Source organism: Lissotriton vulgaris, chromosome 2_1 (assembly GCF_964263255.1).
Source record: "Lissotriton vulgaris chromosome 2_1, aLisVul1.2, whole genome shotgun sequence".
NCBI classification, from domain to species: Eukaryota; Metazoa; Chordata; class Amphibia; order Caudata; family Salamandridae; genus Lissotriton; species Lissotriton vulgaris.
Window position 1 is genome coordinate 1126689474 of NC_141687.1, and position 15403 is coordinate 1126704876.

Below are 15403 nucleotides of genomic sequence, written 5' to 3' on the forward strand. Positions count from 1 at the left end.
AGAGACAAAATGGATGCCGTATCTAAGATGGAACCCGTGGGTACAGATGAAAAACCCACATAACAAACGAACGGTTTAAGCTAGCACAGCGAAACTGCGCACACTTACTAAACTCGTCATTTGCGGTTCATAGATACCAGACTCGACCATATTCGTACGAGTCGAATGCACCATTCACAATTGTCACGGAACCTCAGACGCTCCTTTTGCCCTCATGTAGGCAAGCACTAGTCGGAATCATATTCGATATTCATCAGGCCATCGAGATGTTGCTGTAGCATAGCTCTGTCCAACCGAGTCCCCTTGGTAGCAGATGGTTGTCTCATACACGTTGTAGCACAAAGGCCACATAAGGCAGGACCACACTGCACACAAAGGCAACACGTGAACAGGAATACTACCACAACTCCGATGATCATCAGAATTTTCCAACCCCAAGTCGACATCAGGCCCCAAAACCATCCTAGCAGCGTCCAATCCCCTACATCCACGTGTTTGGATTCGGAGATCTTATGCAACCTCGAGATGGCTTGATAGACAGTTGGAGCATTATCTGGAATGAAAATGCAGCAGCTCGAATGGATCACCTTACATACCCCACCGCGATCTGCTAAGATGACATCTAAAACCATACGGTTTTGTAACGTCATAAGTCTCTCCGCCTGAAGTTCTGTGGTGATATTACCAAGGGCACTGGCTGTAATATTAGCTGTCGATTCTACCACTCGAGTCAACTGTCTCAGGTTCCTACTATTAACCATAGGTCCCCAAAACGGGAGGAAACCCTTGAAAAAGTCTCCTGCCTCTTGACCGGCAGTATCCTCTTCGCTAATTACGCCTCGCACAACTCTAGTCTTGTGATAATCGGCGTCTACAGTGAACGTCGGAGGCAACAGATTTGCAATGAAACATGAGCCCATGAAGTCAGCGGGCAACCATGCATATGCACGATCATAACAGATAAAGTATGTACCCCTGGCAGCCAGGAACACAGGGGACGAGGACATCGGCAAAATGTAATTTTCAGTGCAAGCACTTGCTCCAAGTCGGGCTTGCGATCTTCGGCCACGACCCATAAGACAGAAATTACCAGTGTGGGGTACAACCCATATTGGAGGCGAGCTTTTAAGCTGCTTTTCGCTAGTGAACACACTATATTCACCTCTACTTAGGACCCTATAAGCCTGTACCTCTTCTTCGGGAATAAGCGAGGGATCATAGATATCACTATCTAAATCCTCTATTGCTATCGACAAAGGCTTCTGATACGAGGTAGGACCAGAGTAGGGGGAACGTGGTTCTCGAATGGGGTGGAAACCCAGTGCGCTTCGAAACATTGTTTGAAATGCTCGAGCTGACCCTTGGGAACTATACGGTAACACCAGATATGGAATTCCCTTATCCGTAGTATGTGGCATCAACCCACACACCCAACAATTAGTAGTGTTCACCACTAACTGATGCTGATGAAGGAGCTGAATAAAGGAATTGTTGCGGAATTCTACACGTCTAACCTGCTCATGTTCCGGTAACATATGAAAGGAATGGGGAGAAGCAGTAGAGGTAAGATTAGGGTAAGGAGTAGGAGTAGGTGTAGCAGGTAAGAAGTAAGACATCGTGTAGTACACCCCACCCGCCAATAATGCAGAAGCAGTCAAAAACAATACAAACAGTTGGAATATAAAACATTTGGTACGGCTGAGTTGCTGCAGCTTGAATCGATGAACTTGAGCTCCCTCCAAATCATTCAGCTTCGAGAATGCCATTCCCTACGACCGTCCGCAACGTTTCTTGACGCACTTCGTTCTGTGTAGCAATAGTCAATCCCTAGGAGTTCCCAGGAACCGACGGCCTTTAACCTAGCGTCAAGACCTACTATCCAGAAGGAAGGACGCGCGCGGCCCTACGGCCTTCAGTACACAATATGTATATACAAGCACAAAGTCTCTTGGCTGTAGAAGTAAAAAGATACAAGGGAGGAAGCTCAATATATATATATATAAAAATCACAGTGATACGAATGTTCAAAACTGATCACGGGAAACGGGGATAATGCAGTTGTCAATTCAGCAAAACAAAATATTTTTATTTGTCCTTAGTGCGAGATCGCAAAGAATATCGGTGTTTCCCGGGACGTGTCTGCTCGTCGAACAAAGGATCCGTTGAAGAGACAGCGTCCTGCTGATCAGTCGATTGCTTTGTTCTTGAGTCTTTTGCTGACAATTGTTCAACAGTGTTTTTCTGCTGCGCTGAGGATTCTCCAACAGGCTGTGCGTCGCTGAAAGGTACAAACGCCGGCAATGTTTCTGTTTCTGTTGACACAATGCCTTTCCTTACCCACGGGTCTGCCGGTAAAGGGATAGGGACTCGCTTCGTATGGGTGGCATGCACCCAATTTTTACGCCCCTCAAGACGAACGGCAGTCCTCGTGGCCAGGAGCACCTGGTAAGGTCCGGTGAACCTCGGGTCCAGATTATTCTTGCGTGAAAAGTTGCGTGTCACCACCCAGTCTCCAGGCTGGAGCTGGTGGCCTGGACCCTCCGTCTGCGTCGGCAATGCGTCGTAAACCTGTTGGTGAATTAACCTCAGTTTAGCAGTCAAGTCATGTAGATAATCAATCAACATTGGATACTCAAGATCAGAAAACATTCCTGGCCTAGGAACCCCCCACACATTCGCAGGACGGCCGAACACTATTTCATAGGGACTAAGCCCTACTCTGGAGTGTACAGTCGCCCTAGTTGACAGTAATGCTAAGGGCAAAGCGTCAGGCCACGAAAGACCAGTCGTAGCCTGAATCTTCGCTAGCTTTAGTTTAAGGGTGCCGTTGTACCCTTCAACCAATCCAGCTGACTGGGGATGATTGGCGCTATGGAATTTTTGATTTATTCCAAGGCCCTTACACACACTCTTCATCACACTTCCAACAAACTCACTTCCGTTATCTGACCACACGATTCTAGGCATTCCATACCGAGGAAAATATTCCTTCAGTAGGATTTTCGCAGTAGACAAAGCAGTATTGTCTTTGAGAGGATAGGCCTCAATCCATCGGGAGAATGCGCAAACCACAACTAAAACGTATTTCAGGTTATTGCATCGCTCCATATGGATGAAGTCCAATTGAATCACCTCAAAGGGATACGAAGGGGGAGCAAAACTGCCAGGAGGAGTTGGGGTTCCCTTGCCAGGATTATACATCATACACACCATACAATTCTTCACCAAACGTTCAGCACATTTCGTAATACCATCATTCTTCCACACAGGAGATAACAACTTACAAATACCTTTCGCGCTAATATGTGCTAACCCATGCGCCATTGTCACAACGGCCAGCACATACGCATCCGGTAACATCCATTTTTTCTGATCAGACAAATCAATCCAGCAACCATTCACGTCCAACTTCCCCGTGCTTTCTTCCCACTTCGTCTTTTCAGTGTCGGTGGCCTCATTCTGAATTTCTTTCACACTTTCAATGGTGTCTTCACACATACTTGATTCTGTAGGCCACCTAACTGAACTCGTCACATACATTCGAGTGCTAAGGTTCCGGGCAGTCTCCTTAGCAATCTCATCCGCAAACGCGTTACCACGACCAACATCATCCGTCACCTTACGATGCGCGCTACATTTAACAATCGCGACTTGCGTAGGCAAAGTCAATGCATCCAAAAGATCATTCACAAGCTGGCCATGCTGTATCTTCGTACCGTGCGACGTCAAGAAACCTCTCTCTCGCCACAATCGTCCAAAACTATGCGCTACACCAAAAGCGTATTGGCTGTCGGTGTACACATTCACACGTTTCCCTTTCGCCAACACACACGCTCTAGTAAGAGCAATCAGCTCCGCAGCTTGGGCAGAATTCTGATTCAATCTTGCAGTCTCAACAACAGTATTCAATGTTACAACAGCATAAGCAGTAGTCACATCGCCATTCGGCAACTTAAAACATGACCCATCCACATACAGAGTGCCATCCGGATCTTCCAATGGGGTGTTTTTAAGGTCCACTCGACCTTTTGTTTCCTCTTCAGTCCTTAAGTAGCAGTCATGTTCTGCTACTTCATCTGACTCTGTGCTAATTGGTAACAAAGTTGCCGGGTTTAGAACGTTACAACGTTTTATCTGAATGTGGCTTGCCAATAACGTCAACTCGTACCCAGACAACCTCGCACTCGTCAAGTGCTGAGTTTTCGTACGATTCAAAAGAGTATCAACTGCATGCGGAACCATCACCGTAAGCATATTATCCATGACCAATCCTGCTGATTGTCGGATGGAGACCGCAGCTGCCGCAGTTGCTCTCAAACAACTCGGCAATGCTCTAGCTACTGGGTCCAAGGTCGAGGAAAAATATGCACATGGACGCTGTTTACCACCAAAAGGTTGCGTTAAGACACTCAAAGCACAACCTTCCTTCTCGTGAACATATAGCGTAAACGGCTTGCTGTAGTCAGGGGTACCCAACACAGGAGCCGAACACAATGAATCACGTAATTCAGAAAAACTTTTCTGACATTCTTCCGTCCATGGTAAAGGAGTTGGAACATCCTTGCACGTAAGAGCCACCAATGGTTTCGCTAGCAATGAAAAATTAGGAATCCATTGCCTGCAGTACGACGTGATACCTAGAAAGGCACGCACATCTCTCTGGGTTTTTGGCACAGCCATTCGCGCAATCGCTGCAATTCTCTCTGGGGTCAATCTCCTTCCCTCCTTTGACAATAAGTGACCTAGATAGGTTACTTCTTGACAACAATATTGGAGTTTAGAAGGGGACACCTTATGATTTAGCTCACAGAGATGTTGCAGCAATGACACCGTAGCTATTTTACAAATGTCCTGAGTATCGGCAGCCACCAATAAGTCATCGACATATTGGATCAAGGTCGCACCAACCGGCAACCGAAACGCATCCAGTTGACCCTTCAAGGCTTGACTGTAAATCGATGGACTTTCACAGTAGCCCTGGGGGGCGCGTTTGAACCGGAAGCTGCGTCCACCGAGAGAGAAACCGAAAAGGTCCCTGCTCTCTTCGGCAATCGGGATGCTGAAAAACGCATTTTTCAAGTCAATCACCGAAAACCAGGATGCAGAAGCTGGAATCAGAGTCAGTAGCGCCGTGATGTCAGGCACAACGGGAAATTGAGGAACAACAATTTTATTCACCTCCCGTAAATCGATAACAAAACGATAAACAGGCGGTTTTGTAGGATCTGTGCGTTTAAGAATAGGCAGTACAGGGCTGTTGCACACGTTTCCCCGAGTCTCTTCAATAACATCTTTCTCGATTAGATCATAAATGATCGCTAACAATGCTCGTTCACCATCAAGAGAGATACGATACTGGGGAATACGTGGCAATCGCACATTAGCTTTCAACTGAACAACATAGGGAGAGATATCCAGTAGGCCCACGTCATTTGGACCTGTCGCCCACAAAGACGCAGGAAGAGAACTCAATTCCGGTGGGAGCTTGTCGAGAGACAAGTACATGGGAGAGACAACCCTCTCTCCTAACGTAAGCTTTACACCCGCAGGAGAACAATACAAAGTTGCGTACAAACGTTTAAGCAAATCCAGGCCCAAAAGATTCTCGCCACAACCTGTGGTTAGAATCAATGGAGCTTCTAGCTCTCGTGGCCCAATTGTAAGGGGCAAAGGGCGAGAAACTGGATTGCTAACGGGGGCGCCAGAGAATCCAACGGAAACATTTGTTAAGCCAGACAAAGGTGCGCCAGGGAGTTTCGAATACATGATAGAACTTTTCGCTGCACCAGTGTCCAACAGAAAAGGCTCAACGACGCCCGATGTAGCAACTGCGACGTAAGGCCCTCTCTGATCAACCGGAACTGATACCACTCCCTCTCCTTGTCTTTGGCTGTCCTAGTAATTACTGTCGTCAGTTCCCTGATCGACGTAATAATCGTCTACATTGTACTGCGCAGATCGTCCTTGCGACGATCCACGTTGATCAAAACAATTATTAGAATTAGATGAGTTATCTAAGCGATCGTTCTGAGTACCACGACCTCTACCACGTGATACCTGCTGTGAACCACCACGACCTCCTTTAGACGAATTACCACTATTACGTTCATTTAAAACAGGACAGTTAAATTTAATGTGTCCCTCCTGTCTACAATAAGCACATTGATTGTACCCTAACGATGATCTTTGGGAGGAGGAATCATTACGCGGCTGCGATCGATTCGATTGCGACTGCGATCGATTCTGTTGTAAATTATTCTGATTTGACCGCGGAGGATACGCTTGTTGCAACAACACTTTAGTTTTTAGCTCTTTCGTCTTTTTGTCAGCACGGTCATTCTCTTCTTTCTCTCTATTTTCATAGTATTGTGCCGTAGCCAATATCTGAGCTGAGGTGGAAACGGCCCATGCACTTTCCGAATTCTTCAATTTATTGCTCAAATGGGGCAATAAATTTGAAACAAATTTATCCACAAACAACCTTTGTCCACCCTCAGTACCCATATCCTGACCACTATGGTCAATGAATGCTTCCTCAAACCTCGTAAAGAAGTCGGAAACACTCTCATCTTTCTTTTGCTTACAGGCTGACAATTTGTCCCAGTTTACCCTCATAGCCGGCATAAGAGTCTTCATTAACGTTATTATTCTTTGGGGAAGGGCAGCAATCAACTGCTCAGGTTTAGCTCCACCAGTTTGTAAAGCATCTGCCGCCAAGATGGCCGCCCAATCACCACCTAATTCATTTGCGTGATCTTGCTGGCGAATCTTAGCCCATACCGGTTGTGGTACGACATTGCCAAACAACATGTCGATATCGGCAAGATTCATTATCGTAGCATCTACGAGCTACGATAATTCTTTGTAATACCCTGCAGGATTTTTGCGAGGGTCAGGCAATGATTGCTTCACCTGTAACACTTCCGATCTTTTCCACGGGAGATGTATCCATACTCTCTGAAAATACGGTGGGACCGGAGGGGCAGCTGCGGGGTAACCTGGCATCCAAACCGGTGGAACTTCTCGCATGGGATATTGGCCAGACTCATCTGGTTGGTGTTCAATATCCTCAACAAACAATGCATAAGGTATCGGAGCGGGACGAAAAGATAGTAACCGCTCGATAGCACGTCGAACATTAGTATCGACTATCAGCCCAGTTGAAAACTGAAGCCGAAGTTCAGACAGGGCGGTCAGCACCTCGTCAGGCGCATCGGCCGCTATCTGATCATGAAGGAACTTACACATTTCATCAAACACGTATCTCTGGGTTGGTATATTGAATTGACAAAACGTGTCGAGAACAACACGTGGTGGATTTCTCTGTGGATTTACCATCCAACCCATTGCCATATTATATAGCGCAACGCGTTCTCTGTTTCCAGGAAGCTGACTTCGTCTCTGGGGACCATCAGAACCAACGGACCCATGAACAGGTCCGAGCGAATGAAAGAAGCTAGCCGCAAGAGGAGAATTGCGACTACGGGTAGAGGGAGAAGTATAAGACACAGGACTAACAAGTGAAGGAGTAGAAACAGTAACAACAGCAGGAGTCAACAAAACAGGAGCAGCAACGGGAGCAGGAGTATGTGGAAGCGGAGGAGCAGTAGGGATAGAAGCAGGCAAAGGAGCAGGAACAGTCGGAAGAACGGGTGCAGGTTGAGGAACAGGTGGAGGAGGAATAGGTGGAAGAACAGGTACGGCAGGGACCACAGGAGCTGCGGTACCCTGTACGTACGGAGGTGGCGACTTCATAAGATAGGACATTAAAGGATCCTCAACTACCTCTTCCTTCTTATCCGACTCCGTAGGCAAAGCAGGATAACATTTATCTATGGTCATACGCTGTAGTCTCTCAAACACTTCCTTATCCTTATCCTCCTTATCACGCTGGAACTGCTCAGCTTTCTTCACTATGGTAGCAACATTATCTCGCTGACTACGTTTATTTTGTCTGATCTCTTTCTGTCGGGCTTCTTTGCGCCACAACCGAAAGGCATCAAACATGGCCGGCCTTGATTTACGTTCGAACAACTTCATTTTTAGATTATCTAAGATCGACGCCTCGAAGCTACCGTGAGGTGGCCAACGAAGATCGCCGTCCTTCTTTGTATATTTAATCCAATAATCGTTGAAGGTAATTGGGCCTAGCCCATGTTTGCTATATAGATCATAAGTAGGAGTTCCAACCGGAGGTATCGGACACGAGTCCTCCAGTTGGGAATCCGCACCACAAGGTCTGAAACAACTAAACAGAGTACTGCGACCAGGCATCTTGCACACTAGCCGAGTTTCACAAACTTCAAGGGTTACGGGATTTACCAAGTCCCAGCAAAGAACAAAACCCTCGGTTTTTGGCGGCTGCAGTCGTCAAACAACACAACAAAGTACGCTAGCAAAGTGTCATCGACAAAAACACTCACACAGCGTGTACAACAAAAACACTCGCTAATGTGTCAACAACCAAGAGCTATGGGAGCGACCCACAAATACTTAACTCAAAAATCGATGGCGTCACCAGGAAGGCCCGTCAATCGTCTCGCTATACCAAGGTCTACGCCAGGCGCCAAAACAGGTCTACAGTCAGGGCAGCGGTCCGTCGCAGCCGTCCGGAGGCGGGAATCTTCGCGGGAAAAGTCTTCGGGCCACTTATTTCGACAACAGGATCGATGAAGCGGAGTGCACCTTCCCTCGGAGATTTCACACGAAGTTCCTCACGATCGTCGGGCTTAGACCGGTACCACTGATGCAGCCCCACGTTGGGCGCCAACTGAAGGACTGGGTTCTGTAAGACCCAGCGGTGCCAGGGCACAACACCTGAAACCTTCGTGGGTAACCTGCTCCGGCGTACAAGTCACAGAGACACGGGACACTTCCTTCGGCGTCAAAGATTCAAGGTTTATTTGCTGCAGGGAACACAGAGATCACGACAAGTACACAGCGTGCAACTTGGGGAGACTGTTTCAAATTGGTTCTGTGGATCGCTCCTTTTATACAGTTTTTACCCATAGGATAACATTGAACACAAAAGTTTACAACCCGGTTCTCACAATTATCCCCCAGAGGGGTCGCTTTGGTCACTTTGAAACACATAAGATCCGAAACATAAGTGCGGAAACATTTGTCGGTTCCCAACTGTAAAAACCCATCTTCCCACCATTAGCAAATTCCAATCAGCAGTAAAACAGATCGAAATAGGAACAAGGACAGGTGTAGAGGAAGACGGAGACAGTGGGGAGATCGGAAAGGGTGTAAAAGGGGAGGTAACGGGAAACACGAGATGCAGGCATCAAAGGGACGTGCCTAATGAGATGCACGGCTGAGACAATAAGTCCGTGCGGCAAGATGAGCCTTGAGCGGCACCATCTGCCTTACAGTAACATCCCCCTCATCATAAAGACACTTACAAAGGACATGTGTCTTCCGCAAACATCTTGGGAGTCCCAGGGTCGCGAAGCGGACAGCGTCCGTTCGCTGGCTACTTGAGGGCAAGAGACAAAATGGATGCCGTATCTAAGAGGGAACCCGTGGGTACAGATGAAAAACCCACATAACAAACGAACGGTTTAAGCTAGCACAGCGAAACTGCGCACACTTACTAAACTCGTCATTTGCGGTTCATAGATACCAGACTCGACCATATTCGTACGAGTCGAATGCACCATTCACAATTGTCACGGAACCTCAATTCGGTGATGAGGGAGCGGGTGATGTGGCTTTCGGGGTTACACCATATACGCTGCCACAGTAGGATGGGCTGGCATCGTATGGTGTCGGTCATATATTCCATACCCAGCTCCCGATGTGAGGCTAGGATCGGGGAGCTTTGAGGGAGAGCTAGGATGTATTTGATGAAAGCATTCTCAGTAACCTGGAGTTGGTCGATACATCCATGGCCCCAGATGCCTGCTCCATACGTAGCCACACTGTGGCATTTTGCATAGTATATCGTTAATAGTTCCGCTGGAGCTGGTTTGCCTAGTTTCCTTGAGAAAGCACTTAATGCTGATACTGCGCGATGAAAATTAAGGTTTCTAGCTTCCACTGCCTTACTCCAGGTCAATGTGTCTTCCACTAAAATGCCCAAGTATGGGTACACCGATGTTTTTTCCAATCTGCTGTTGTTAATGGATATGGGCTTGGAGACTCCTGGTCTTGGTCCGATGGTCATTGTGAAGGTTTTTTTAATATTAACTTTTAGTCCCAGGGAGTCCATGAAAGTCACATATTTATTTAGTTGTCGCTGGAGTTGGTTGGATGTCCGTGCCAGGATGACAGAGTCGTCGGCATATAGGAGGATGGGTATCGGGCGATGATCTATCTGCGGGAGGTCCTGGCTCCCTTCCAGCATAGCCTGTTCAAGCCCGTTTGTATATAAATTGAACAGGAAGGGAGCCAGCACGCACCCCTGCCTTACTCCTCTTGATATTTTAAAGGGACGTGATAGTTCGCCGCCAATGCCAAAACGGACTCGACCTTCTGCGTTGGTGTATAGCTCTCTCAGGAAGGCTAGTATGGGAGGGTCCGCTCCGAGGTTTTCCAGGATCTGCCATAGCTTTGCATGCTGTACGCAATCGAAAGCCGCGCTTAGGTCTACATAGACCAGATAGATGTTGCCTCCTTTAGCTTGCGCGTACTTTCCAGCCAAAAGGACGAGGTTTAGGGCCTGTTCCACCGTTCCGAGCCCCTTCTGGAAACCGTATTGCAGGTCGGTAATGATGTTATTCTCCCGGGCCCATGATTGTAGTCGGTCCAGGAGTATTCGACCTGCAATCTTGCCCATGGAGTCCAGAAGGGAGATCGGTCGGTAGCACGCAGGGTCGTTGCGGTCCCCTTTCTTGAAAATAGGCAGTAATGTAGATGTTGACCATGATTGGAAGAGACCGGTTTCGGCGACTGCTGCCATTACCCGTGTGATTATTACTGACCAATAATCGACATTATGTAGGAACAGGTCCATGGGGACCCCGTCTGGGCCGGGGGCCTTGCCAGGTTTTGAGGCCTTGATTGCTTTTCTGACCTCGTTGAGGGTAAAGCGTAACCTGATGGGATAGATGATCCTCTTGGCTAGTTCAGAATCTTGTGCCTGATTTGTTTGGGCAGCACCCGTTGGTATTCCGAAGATTTGTGAAAAATGGGAGACCCAGTCGTCCTCAGTTATTGCCACATCAAGGTGGTTTGGGTCGGTGATGTTAGCCAGAAAGGGTAATCTTATGGTCTGCCAGAAGGCAGTGCTATCTTTCCTTGATGCACTGTCGTGCAGTTGAAGCCATAGATCTTGCTTTATCTGCTTTTTGCGATTTTTCAGGGCGATGTTGTAAATTTTTCTCCGTTGCGAGATTATTTGTGGATCTCTCGGTTTCTGTCTTAGGGCGTCTTTGAGAGATGTGAGGGTCTTTCGGCAGTCAGCGTCAAACCATCTCGTGGTGGGAAGTCTTGGCTTGTTTTTTGTATTTATGAATAGCTCGTCCCTTATTGCTTCCTGGATGTTATAAAAGGAGGTGATAATTATTTCTGGGGATGCCTCGGGGGACAGACAGTTAGTTAACCAGAGATGCGTTTTTTCGATGACCCTTTGTGTTATCTCTTCCGGGTCGATCTTTGACCATTTAATTGCGTAGCCATTCGTCTTCCTCATGGCCAGCGATTGTTGGTCAAGGGAGCTAGCTTTTGAAGAGAGTGTTCCAGCTTTCTTCATGAGGATTTCCACACTAAGAGGATAATGGTCGCTGATTGGATTTGACCCTATTTTGTAGTTTTTTAATTGCCCTTTATAGGAGTTTGAAGCTAAAATATAGTCGATGGTAGACTGGCAGCCTCGCCCGTGAAAGGTGGGTAGAAAGTCCTGCACCGGGTTGACTAGTTCATTGGCAAAGTCAAGGTCTAGGGTGAAGAGGATTTCATTTAGTTTGTTACCACCCGACGTGTGCACAAAGTGGGGGATGGGATTTCCGAGTTCATTCTGGAGCCCACAGTTCCCATTCTTGTAGTTTGGGCACAATGTTAAATTAAAGTCACCTCCCCAGATGTAGTTGAGTATGGAATTGGGATTTGTCTTCTGAAGTAGAAATAAGTATGCTGCTATTTCGTCTAGGTGTGAGCAGCATTCCAGAGTGCCGGAGTTATTATAGTAGTTTATGAATATATGCAAGTTTTTCTTTGATACCGTTGGCTGTGTGACTTGAATGATTTGGAAGATGTGTGTTTCCTTTAGTAGTTTCACGGTGAGAGGAACAGTATTGGAAAAATAAATCATAAGTCCACCTTTTGGTCTTCCCATAGTGCTAGGTACTGCTTTGGTGAAGAATGTTTTGTAGCCCGCTAGGTGAAGCGGAGTTGTGCGCCAGGTCTCCTGCAGGCACAGAATTTGTTGGCTCCTTGCTGTGTCGAGCCATGAAGGACAAGTTATTTTTGTTGTTAAGCCTGCAACGTTCCAGTAGGCAATGGCCAGGCTCAGGGTTGATAGTTCCTTCACAGTTGCGGGTGTTGTCACGTTGTTGATATTCTCTGCAGCTTGTTGGATGCGTATTCCCAAGTTGATATCAACTTCTGCTGGAGGGGTGTTTGGTGCAAGCTTATTTGGGTGTACAGATATTGCCTCGTACTCTGGAGATGTTGCATGCTGCTTGGCGATTGCTATTTGTGGTGTGATGTCAGGTATTTGTTTGCTAGGTTTGTCCCGGATTGGTCAGTCGACCATTTCGAGACAATCAAAACGGTTTTGGGTTGGAAAGCCCTGCCATCCTTCATAGGTTTGATATGGTCTGTCCTGCCAATATGGCCTCTGGCGTTCTCTGGGCCTTTCTCTCGGTCCGCCCCTAACTATATAGTCATAAGAGTGTTCCATCTGTTTCCAGGGCGCTTGGTACCATGACTCCTGATTCCAGGGCTCTTTGGGGAGCTGGTGCCATGCCCAGGGTGGAGGGTTACGCTGCTGTTTTGCTGGGGGATAGAAGAAGGAAAGATGTCGAGCATCGATCCCCCCTTTTTTGTCGAGCTGAGGCCAAGCACAAATATAATCTACAGTTGAGGGATCTCTGCACGTTATAATGATGCAGTCTCCGCGTATTGATTTTGTCGTTTTGCCTATCCAGGCTACCCTACGGGCTGTGGTGATCCCTCCCGATAGATGGGATTCGAGGGGTCTATTGATGCTTAACCACTGCATGGCTTTATTTTTAAGTGACCATGCAGTTTCTGGTGTATCGTCGGTTAGCTCTGGCACTCCTGTGAGGACTATTGTGTAGGGAGTAGCTTCCGGGGGCAAATGGGCAGGACGTCTGGTTGGTGGAGGTTTTTTGGGTGTGTTTTTGGGAGTCTTTTGGGGGGGCTGTGATTTCAGTGGAAGAGTTTCGGACCTTTTTTCTAGGCAGGCTCTACTGGTGTCTGTCTTTGTCGTTGGGCCTGGAGTGTCTATCTTGTCTGTCTCTGTGCTTACTGTTTGCTGTACAGTTATAGCAAAGGGTTTCTCTTTCTGAGGTTGGGACGTTTTAGCTGCAGGTTTGGGAAGTGTGGTGTTTTGTTTGGGGTTTTTCTGTGCTAGGGACGTTGGGTTTGTGTGGTTGACTATTTTCTGCGTGGTTGCTTGGTTCTGTTTTTTAGGTGGCTGCGAGGTGTTACGCTGCCCCTTTATTTCTATACGGGTGTTTGAGTCTAGAAGGGTCGCCGAAATTATGGTTAGTTGGGCTTCGAGATTTCTAATGCTGAGTTGAATGGGTTTTAAATATTGATATAAGAGGTCTTTTGTTGTGGTAAGAACTTGCGAGGTGATTCTGCAAGTTTTACATTGGTTTTCAATATAGTCATTTGAGATTGCCTTGTGTGGGAGGATATTTTCTGGGAGAAGTAGTGTGCTATGGGAAGTGGAGTTTATATGAGTTGTTGCATGTTCCGAGCACTGGACACTAGGTAATTCTTTGTTGTTTACTGAACGTGTTTTTGGGATTGCTCCTTCCCTATCACCATTCTGGGGGGGGGTTTCGTTAGGTTGAGCATCCCCCTGAGTTTGACAACCGGCTAGATCAGGAGTTGCTTCCAGGTCGTCGAATGTTATGGAAAGGTCTGATTCAGAATGTGTGACTGACAGGTCTACTACCGACGGAACTGTGTTTAAATCTGGTACTGACAGTGTCACTGGAAGAGAACAGTTTTGTGTGTTGAGATTGATGGGAGAGGTGGCGTTTGCTATAGCGCCTAACGAAGAACGCTTCGCGTTTGCACTCATGAGATCTAATGATACTCTCTTCTCCATCAGGGCTATGCTCTGGTTTATTGTCTCATGGACCCGCGAGATGAATAAGTCAATAGGGCCTGTTACTTGTGCTACCTCCTGCGCGTGTTTAGATTTTGACTTAGAGGTGCTCTTTGTTTTTGGTGGCATATTTGTTTGTTGGGTCAGTGATGAAAGAGAGGTGGCCCGGTCCGGTCTCTATCGGGCACTAACGGGCAACAACGGGCCCGCCCTTGGCCCGGGCTTCGCCCGGGCGTCGACCCGCGCGCGTCCCGCGATGCGCGTTATGAGCCCTGTTTAAGTATGTGTGTTACAGGGAAGGGGCGGGGTACTGGGAGGGGGCGCGGCTCACGCGGGAAGAGGGAACAGCTGGTGTTACTGACGCTGTCCCTCGCAGTCCCGGGGCCGCGACTCTCACCTCCTCTGCGGCCTCGCGTCTCCTCGCTCAAGGTCCCGGTCTGCTTTGGAAAATGAAGGCTGCTCCTGCAGCAATGGCAAGTAAGGCTTTGGAATCGCTGGAGAGTCAGTTCAAACAGCAACCTCTATGGCGAGCGGCACCCGTGAAGCGGGGGCCGCAAGAGGTTTTGTGCGCCTTGCAGGGGGCGGGGCACTGGGAGGGGGCGCGGCTCACGCGGGAAGAGGGAACAGCTGGTGTTACTGACGCTGTCCCTCGCAGTCCCGGGGCCGCGCCTCTCACCTCCTCTGCGGCCTCGCGTCTCCTCGCTCAAGGTCCCGGTCTGCTTTGGAAAATGAAGGCTGCTCCTGCAGCAATGGCAAGTAAGGCTTTGGAATCGCTGGAGAGTCAGTTCAAACAGCAACCTCTATGGCGAGCGGCTCCCGCGAAGCGGGGGCCGCGAGAGGTTTTGTGCGCCTTGCAGGGGGCGGGGCACTGGGAGGGGGCGCGGCTCACGCGGGAAGAGGGAACAGCTGGTGTTACTGACGCTGTCCCTCGCAGTCCCGGGGCCGCGCCTCTCACCTCCTCTGCGGCCTCGCGTCTCCTCGCTCAAGGTCCCGGTCTGCTTTGGAAAATGAAGGCTGCTCCTGCAGCAATGGCAAGTAAGGCTTTGGAATCGCTGGAGAGTCAGTTCAAACAGCAACCTCTATGGCGAGCGGCTCCCGCGAAGCGGGGGCCGCGAGAGGTTTTGTGCGCCTTGCAGGGGGCGGGGCACTGGG